Source organism: Somniosus microcephalus, chromosome 6 (assembly GCF_052327205.1).
Source record: "Somniosus microcephalus isolate GS21.2 chromosome 6, FLI_Smic_1.0, whole genome shotgun sequence".
In the NCBI taxonomy this organism is placed as follows: Eukaryota; Metazoa; Chordata; class Chondrichthyes; order Squaliformes; family Somniosidae; genus Somniosus; species Somniosus microcephalus.
Window position 1 is genome coordinate 197,798,860 of NC_140992.1, and position 9,321 is coordinate 197,808,180.

Genomic DNA, 9,321 nt, shown 5'->3' on the forward strand with positions numbered 1-9,321 from the left:
GGAGATACCTGTACACAGTATGTGGAGAGCCCTGGGTGGAGATAACTGTACAGAGTATGAGGAGGGCCCTGGGTGGAGATACCTGTACACAGTATGTGGAGGGCCCTGGTTGGATATAACTGTACAGAGTATGTGGAGGCCCCTGGGTGGAGATACCTGTACACAGCATGTGGAGGGTCCTGGATGGAGATACCTGTACAGAGTATCTGGAGGGCCCTGGGTGGAGACACTTGTGCAGAGTATGTGGAGGGCCCTGGGTGGAGATACATGTACAGAGTATGTGGGGGGTCCTGGGTGGAGATACCTGTACACAGTATGTGGAGGGTCCTGGGTGGAGATGCCTGTACACAGTACGTGGACGGCCCTGTGTGGAGATATCTGTACACAGTATGTGGAGGGCCCTGGGTGGAGATACCTGTACAGAGTATGTGGAGGGCCCTGGGTGGAGATACCTGTACAGAGAACGTGGAGGGCCCTGGGTGGAGATATCTGTACAGAGTACTTGGAGTGACCTGAGTGGAAATACCTGTACGGAATATGTTGAGGGTCCTGGGTGGAGATACCTTTACACAGTATGTGGAGGGCCCTGGGTATAGATAACTGTACAGAGTTTGTGGAGAGCCCTGGGTGGAGATAACTGTACAGAGCATGTGGAGGGCCCTGGGTGGAGATACTTGTACACAGTATGTGGAGAGTCCTGGGTGGAGATACCTGTACACAGTGTGTGGAGGGCCCTGGGTGGAGATAACTGTACAGAGTATGTGGAGTGCACTGGGTGGAGATAGCTGTACACAGTATGTGGGGGTCTCTGGGTGGAGATACCTGTACAGAGTATGTGAAGGGTCCTGGGTGGAGATACCTGTACACAGTATATGGAGGGTCCTGGGTGGAAATACCTGTACAGAGTATGTGGAGGGCCCTGGGTGGAGATAACTGTACAGAATATGTGGAGTGCCCTGGGTGGAGATACCTGTACACAGTATGTGGAGGGTCCTAGGTGGAGATGCCTGTACACAGTACGTGGACGGCCCTGTGTGGAGATATCTGTACACAGTATGTGGAGGGCCCTGGGTGGAGATACCTGTACAGAGTATGTGGAGGGCCCTGGGTGGAGATACCTGTACAGAGTACGTGGAGGGCCCTGGGTGGAGATATCTGTACAGAGTACTTGGAGTGACCTGAGTGGAAATACCTGTACGGAATATGTTGAGGGTCCTGGGTGGAGATAGCTTCACACAGTATGTGGAGGGCCCTGGGTGTAGATAACTGTACAGAGTTTGTGGAGAGCCCTGGGTGGAGATAACTGTACAGATTATGTGGAGGGCCCTGGGTGGAGATACTTGTACACAGTGTGTGGGGGTCTCTGGGTGGAGATACCTGTACAGAGTATGTGGAGGGCCCTGGGTGGAGATAACTGTACAGAGTATGTGGAGGGTACTGGGTGGAGATACCTGTACACAGTATATGGAGGGCCCTGGGTGGAAATACCTGTACAGAGTATGTGGAGGGCCCTGGGTGGAGGTAACTGTACAGAGTATGTGGAGTGCCCTCGGTGGAGATACCTGTACACAGTATGTGGGGGTCCCTGGGTGGAGTTACCTGTACAGAGTATGTGAAGGGCCCTGGGTGGAGATACCTGTACAGAGTATGTAGAAAGCCCTGGGTGGAGATACCTGTACACAGCATGTGGGGGACCCTGAGTGGAGATTTCTGTACAGAGTATGTGGAGGTCCCTGGGTGGAGATACCTGTACAGAGTATGTGGAGGGCCCTGGGTAGAGGTACCTGTACACAGTATGTGGAGGGCACTGGGTGGAGATACCTATACAGAGTATGTGGAGGGCCCTGGGTGGAGATACCTGTACAGAGTATGTGGAGGGCCCTGGGTAGAGATACCTGTACACAGTATGTGTTGGGCCCTGGGTGGAGATACCTTTACAGAGTATGTGGAGGGCCCTGGGTAGAGTCACCTGTACACAGTATGTGGAGGGCCCTGGGTAGAGATACCTGTACAGGGTATGTGGAAGGTCCTGGGTGGAGATACCTGTACAGAGTATGTGGGGAGTCCTGGGTGGAGATACCAGTATACAGTATGTGGGGAGCCCTGGGTGCAGATACCTATACACAGTATGTGTGGTGTCCTGGGTGATTATAACTGTAAACAGTATTGGGAGGCCCTGAGTGGAGGTACCTGTACAGAGTATGTGGAGGGCCCTGGGTGGAGATACCTATACAGAGCATGTGGAGGGCCCTGGGTGGAGATACCTGTACGCAGTATCTGAGGGTCCCTGGGTGGAGATACCTGTACACAGTATGTGGAGAGCCCTGGGTGGAGATAACTCTACAGAGTATGAGGAGGGCCCTGGGTGGAGATACCTGTACACAATATGTGGAGGGCCCTGGCTGGATATAACTGTACAGAGTATGTGGAGGCCCCTGGGTGGAGATACCTGTACACAGCATGTGGAGGGTCCTGGATGGAGATACCTGTACAGAGTATCTGGAGGGCCCTGGGTGGAGATACTTGTGCAGAGTATGTGGAGGGCCCTGGGTGGAGATACATGTACAGAGTATGTGGAGGGTCCTGGGTGGAGATGCCTGTACACAGTACGTGGACGGCCCTGTGTGGAGATATCTGTACACAGTATGTGGAGGGCCCTGGGTGGAGATACCTGTACAGAGTATGTGGAGGGCCCTGGGTGGAGATACGTGTACAGAGTACGTGGAGGGCCCTGGGTGGAGATATCTGTACAGAGTACTTGGAGTGACCTGAGTGGAAATACCTGTACGGAATATGTTGAGGGTCCTGGGTGGAGATACCTTTACACAGTATGTGGAGGGCCCTGGGTATAGATAACTGTACAGAGTTTGTGGAGAGCCCTGGGTGGAGATAACTGTACAGAGTATGTGGAGGGCCCTGGGTGGAGATACTTGTACACAGTATGTGGAGTGCACTGGGTGAAGATAGCTGTACACAGTATGTGTGGGTCTCTGGGTGGAGATACCTGTACACAGTATGTGGAGGGCCCTGGGTGGAGATACCTGTACAGAGTATGTGGAGGGCCCTGGGTGGAGATACCTGTACAGAGTACGTGGAGGGCCCTGGGTGGAGATATCTGTACAGAGTACTTGGAGTGACCTGAGTGGAAATACCTGTACGGAATATGTTGAGGGTCCTGGGTGGAGATACCTTTACACAGTATGTGGAGGGCCCTGGGTATAGATAACTGTACAGAGTTTGTGGAGAGCCCTGGGTGGAGATAACTGTACAGAGCATGTGGAGGGCCCTGGGTGGAGATACTTGTACACAGTATGTGGAGAGTCCTGGGTGGAGATACCTGTACACAGTGTGTGCAGGGCCCTGGGTGGAGATAACTGTACAGAGTATGTGGAGTGCACTGGGTGGAGATAGCTGTACACAGTATGTGGGGGTCTCTGGGTGGAGATACCTGTACAGAGTATGTGGAGGGTCCTGGGTGGAGATACCTGTACACAGTATATGGAGGGTCCTGGGTGGAAATACCTGTACAGAGTATGTGGAGGGCCCTGGGTGTAGATAACTGTACAGAGTTTGTGGAGAGCCCTGGGTGGAGATAACTGTACAGATTATGTGGAGGGCCCTGGGTGGAGATACTTGTACACAGTGTGTGGGGGTCTCTGGGTGGAGATACCTGTACAGAGTATGTGGAGGGCCCTGGGTGGAGATAACTGTACAGAGTATGTGGAGGGTACTGGGTGGAGATACCTGTACACAGTATATGGAGGGCCCTGGGTGGAAATACCTTTACAGAGTATGTGGAGGGCCCTGGGTGGAGGTAACTGTACAGAGTATGTGGAGTGCCCTGGGTGGAGATACCTGTACACAGTATGTGGGTGTCCCTGGGTGGAGTTACCTGTACAGAGTATGTGGAGGGTCCTGGGTGGAGATACCTGTACACAGTATATGGAGGGTCCTGGGTGGAAATACCTGTACAGAGTATGTGGAGGGCCCTGGGTGGAGATAACTGTACAGAGTGTGTGGAGTGCCCTGGGTGGAGATACCTGTACACAGTATGTGGGGGTCCCTGGGTGGAGATACCTGTACAGAGTATGTGAAGGGCCCTGGGTGGATATACCTGTACAGAGTATGTAGAAAGCCCTGGGTGGAGATACCTGTACACAGTATGTGGGGGGCCCTGAGTGGAGATTTCTGTACAGAGTATGTGGAGGGCCCTGGGTGGAGATACCTGTACAGAGTATGTGGAGGGCCCTGGGTGGAGATTCCTGTACACAGTATGTGGAGGGTCCTGGGTGGAGATACCTGCTCATGTGATAGATCTGTTTTTAGCCAGTTGGTTAGGTATCCACATCCTTCAATGTCCGCAACTCTAATCCTTTATCTCAAACGCCCCTGGAATGTTCATTCCTGACTGAGACTCAAGATCAAAAGCACTCGCAACCCATATTAAACTAGAGTTCTAGTGTAAATTATGACCTGCCTTTCACAGAAACACTTGGGTGAACCAAATCAGAAATGGCTTGAAATGAGCCAAATCTTTGATCTGTCAAACAATTGTGAACTTGCCCAGTTTATATCGGGTCACATTAACGGTTTGGATTTGCTGCTTACCCTGATGGATATGTCTTTGTATCTTTTCCCCATCTAATAAATCGAAGAAGCCATCTTTGTTAGGACTAAACAAGGCTCTTACCGAGTGGAAAAAATTAGCATAGGTCAGTTTCTGTTGCTGTTGGCTGTAAAGATAAAATCAGTTTAGAAGAAAACTGCAGGAAATAAATACAAAAGGTGAAAATCTAGGCAAATAAGCATGGAGCACATGTTCTTACCATCCCTCACTCTGCAAGCTCCGTATTAATTTTAATAGAAGGAGAATTTTGCATAGTACCTCCCCAATTTCCTGATATGAGCAGCCAGCCGGTAGGGCTCCCAGTAGTAGGAAAATTAGTCCTAATATCTAATTTCGAAATCCTTCTCTGCTATTTACTTGAAATAGGTAAATTTAGTTTCACTGGTCCTTGACCTCCACAGTCCTGCATCTTCAATATTGTTGCCCTGCATTTTAGATCCTTCATACACAGACGTATATTCAAATCTACACACTCTAATCCTCCGACAATAGATTATTGCCATCCCTTCTCCCTCCACTCTGGATTACTGCCATCCCTTTTCCGTCGACTTTAGATTACTGCCATCACTTCTCACTCCACTCAGGATTACTGCCAGCCCTTCTCACACCAGTTTAGATTACTGCCATCCCTTCTCCCTTCAATCTAGATTACTGCCAACGCTTCTCCCTCCACTCTAGATACCTGCCAACAATTATCCCTCAACTCTGAATTACTGCAATCCCTTCTCCCTCCACTCTAGTTTACTGCCATCCCTTCTCCCTCCACTCTAGATTAATGCCATCCCTTCTCCCTCCAATCTAGATTAATGCCATCAATTCTCCCTTCGCTCAAGATTACTGCCATCTCTTCTCCCTCCACTCTAGATTACTGCCATCTCTTCTCCTTCCTCTCTAGATTAGTGCCATCCGTTCTCCCACCACTCTAGATTACTGCCATCCCTTCTCCCTTCAATATAGATTACTGCCATCCCTTCTCCCTCCACTCTAGATTACTGCCATCCCTTCTCCCTTCAATATAGATTACTGCCATCCTTTCTCCCTCCACTCTAGATTACAGCCATCCCTTCTCCCTTCACTCCAGATTACTGCCATGCCTTCTCCCTGCACTCTGGATTACTCACATTCCTTCTCCCTCCAATCTAGATTACTGCCACCCCTACTCTCTCTAATCAAGATTACTGCCATCCCTTCTCCCTCCCCTCTAGATTACTGCCATCGATTCTCCTTCCACTCTAGATTACTGCCATCCTGTCTCCATCCACTCCAGATTACTGCCATCACTTCTCCCTCCACTCTGGATTACTGCCATCCCTTCTCCCTCCACTCTGGATTACTGCCATCCCTTCTCCCTCCACTCTAGATTACTGTCATCCCTTCTCCCTCCACTCTGGATTAATGCCATCCCTTCTCCCTCAGCTCTGGATTACTGCAATCCCTGCTCCCTCCACTCTGGATTACTGCCATCCCTTCTCGCTCCACTCTTGATTACTGCCATCCCTTCTCCCTCAACTCTGGATTACTCACATCCCTTCTCCCTCCATTCTAGATTACTGCCATCCCTACACTCTCCACTCTAGGTTAATGCCAAACCTTCCCCCTTCACTCAAGATTACTGCCATCCCTTCTCCCTCCAATCTAGATTACTGCCATCCCTACTCTTTCCACTCTGGATTACTGCCATCCCTACAACCTCCACTCTAGATTACTGCCATTCCTTCTCCATCCACTCTGGATTACTGCCATCCCTTCTCCCTCCACTCTAGATTACTGCCATCCCTTCTCCCTCCACTCTGGATTACTGCCATCCCTTCTCCCTCCACTCTGGATTACTGCAATCCCTTCTCCCTCCACTCTAGATTACTGCCATCCCTTCTCCCTCCACTCTAGATTACTGCCATCCCTTCTCCCTCCACTCTAGATTACTGCCATCCCTTCTCCCTCCACTCTAGATTACTGCCATCCCTTCTCCCTCCACTCTGGATTACTGCCATCCCTTCTCCCTCCACTCTAGATTACTGCCATCCCTTCTCCCTCCACTCTGGATTACTGCCATCCCTTCTCCCTCCACTCTGGATTACTGCCATTCCTTCTCCCTCCACTCTGGATTAATGCAATCCCTTCTCCCTCCACTCTAGATTACTGCCATCCCTTCTCCCTCCACTCTGGATTACTGCCATCCCTTCTCCCTCCACTCTAGTTTACTGCCATCCCTGCTCCCTGCACTGTAGATTAATGCCACCCCTTCACCGTCCACTGCAGGTTACTGCCATCCCTTCTCCCTCCACTCTAGATGACTGCCATCCCATCCTCCTCCACTCTAGTTTACTGCCATCCCTTCTCACTCCACTCTGCATTACTGCCATCCCTTCTCCCTCAACTCTGCATTACTGCCATCCCTTCTCCCTCTACTCTGGATTACTGCCATCCCTTCTCCCTCCACACAGGATTAATGCCATCCCTTCTCCCTCAACTCTGCATTACTGCCATCCCTTCTCACTCAACACTAGATTTCTGCCATCCCTTCTCCCTCCAATCTTGGTTACTGCCATCCCTTCTCCATCCACTCTAGATTACTGTCATCCCTTATCTTTCCACTACAGTTTACTGCCATCACTTCTCCCTCCACTCTGGATTACTGCCATCCCTTCTCCCTCCACTCTGGTTTACTGCCATCCCTACTCCCTCCAATCTAGATTACTGCCATCTCTTTTCCCTCCACTTTAGATTACTGCCATCCCTTCTCCCTCCACTCTAGATTACTGCCATCCCTTCTCCCTTCACTCTAGATTACTGCCATCCCTTCTCACTCCACTCTAGATTACTGCCATCCCTTCTCCCTCCACTCTAGGTTACTGCCATCCCTTCTCCCTCCACTTTAGCTTACCGCCAACCCTATTCCCTCCAATCTAGTCTAATGCCATTACTTCTCCATCCGCTCTGGATTAATGCCATCCCTTTTCCATCCACTCTAGGTTACTGCCATCCCTTTCCCCTGCACTCTAGATTACTGGTATCCCTACTCCCTGCACTGCAGATTACTGCCATCCCTTCTCGCTCCAATCCAGGTTACTGCAATGCCTTTCCCTCCACTCTAGATTACTGCCATCCCTACTCCCTCCACTCTAGGTTACTGCCATCCCTTCTCCCTCCAGTCTAGATTACTGCCATCCCTTCTCCCTCGACTCTAGTTTACTGCCATCCCTGCTCCCTCCACTCTAGATTACTGTAATCACTTCTCCCTCCACTCCAGATTACTACCATCCATTCTCCTTCCACTGTGGATTACTGCCATCAATTCTCCCTCCACTCTAGATTAATGCCATCCCTTCTCCCTCCAATCTAGATTACTGCCATCCCTACTCCCTCCATTCTAGATTACTGCCATCCCTACTCTCTCCACTCTAGGTTACAGCCAAACCTTCCCCCTTCGCTCAAGGTTACTGCCATCACTTCTCCCTCCACTCTGGATTACTCACATCCCTTCTCCCTCCAATCTAGATTACTGCCATCGCTTCTCCCTCCAATCCAGATTTCTGCCATCACTTCTCACTCCACTCTAGTACTGCCATCCCTTCTCCATCCACTCTAGATTACTGCCATTCCTACTCCCCCCACTGCAGCTTACTGCCACCCCTATTCCCTCCAATCTACATTAATGCCATTTCTTCTCCGTCCACTCTGGATTAATGCCATCCCTTCTCGCTCCACTCCAGGTTACTGCCATCCCTTTCCCTCCATTCTAGATTACTATCATCCATTTCCCCCCACTCTAGATTACTGCCATCCCTTCTCCCTCCACTCTAGATTACTGCCATCCCTTCTCCCTCCACACTAGATTACTGCCATCCCTTCTCCCTCCACTCTGGATTACTGCCATCCCTCCTTCCTCCACTCTAGATTACTGCCATCCCTACTCCCTCCAATGTGGATTGCTGCCATCCCTTCTCCCTCCACTCCAGGTTACTGCCATCCCATTCCCTCCACTCTAGATTACTGACATCCCTTCTCTCTCCACTCTCGATTATTACCATCTCTTCTCACTCCACTCCAGATTATTGCCATCCCTTCTCCCTCCACTCTAGATTACTGCCATCTCTTTCCTGCCGCTCTAGATTACTGCGATCCCTTCTCCCTCGAATCTAGATTACTGCCAACCGTTCGCCCTCGACTCTAGGTTACTGCCATCCCTGCTCCCTCCACTCTAGATTACTGCAATCCCTTCTCCCTCCACTCCAGATTACTGCAATCCCTTCTCCCTCCACTCTGGATTACTGCCATCCCTTCTCCCTCCAATCTAGTTTACTGCCATCCCTTCTCCCTCCACTCTAGTGTTCCGGCATTCATTCTCCCTGCACTCTGGATTATTTCCATCCCTTCTCCCTCCACTCTGGATTACTGCCATCACTTCTCCTTCCTCTCTGGTTTAATAACATTCCTTCTCCCTCCATTCTAGATTACTGCCATCCATTCTCCCTCCATTCTAGTTAACTGCCATCCCTTCTCCCTCCACTCCAGATTACTGCCATCCCTTCTCCCTCCAATCTGGATTACTGCCATCCCTTCTCCCTCCCCTCTAGATTGCTGCCATCCCTTCTCCCTTCAATCAAGATTACTGCCATCCCTATTCCATACACTCTAGATTTCTGCCATCCCAAATCCCTCCACTCTACATTGCTGCAATCCCTTCTCCCTCC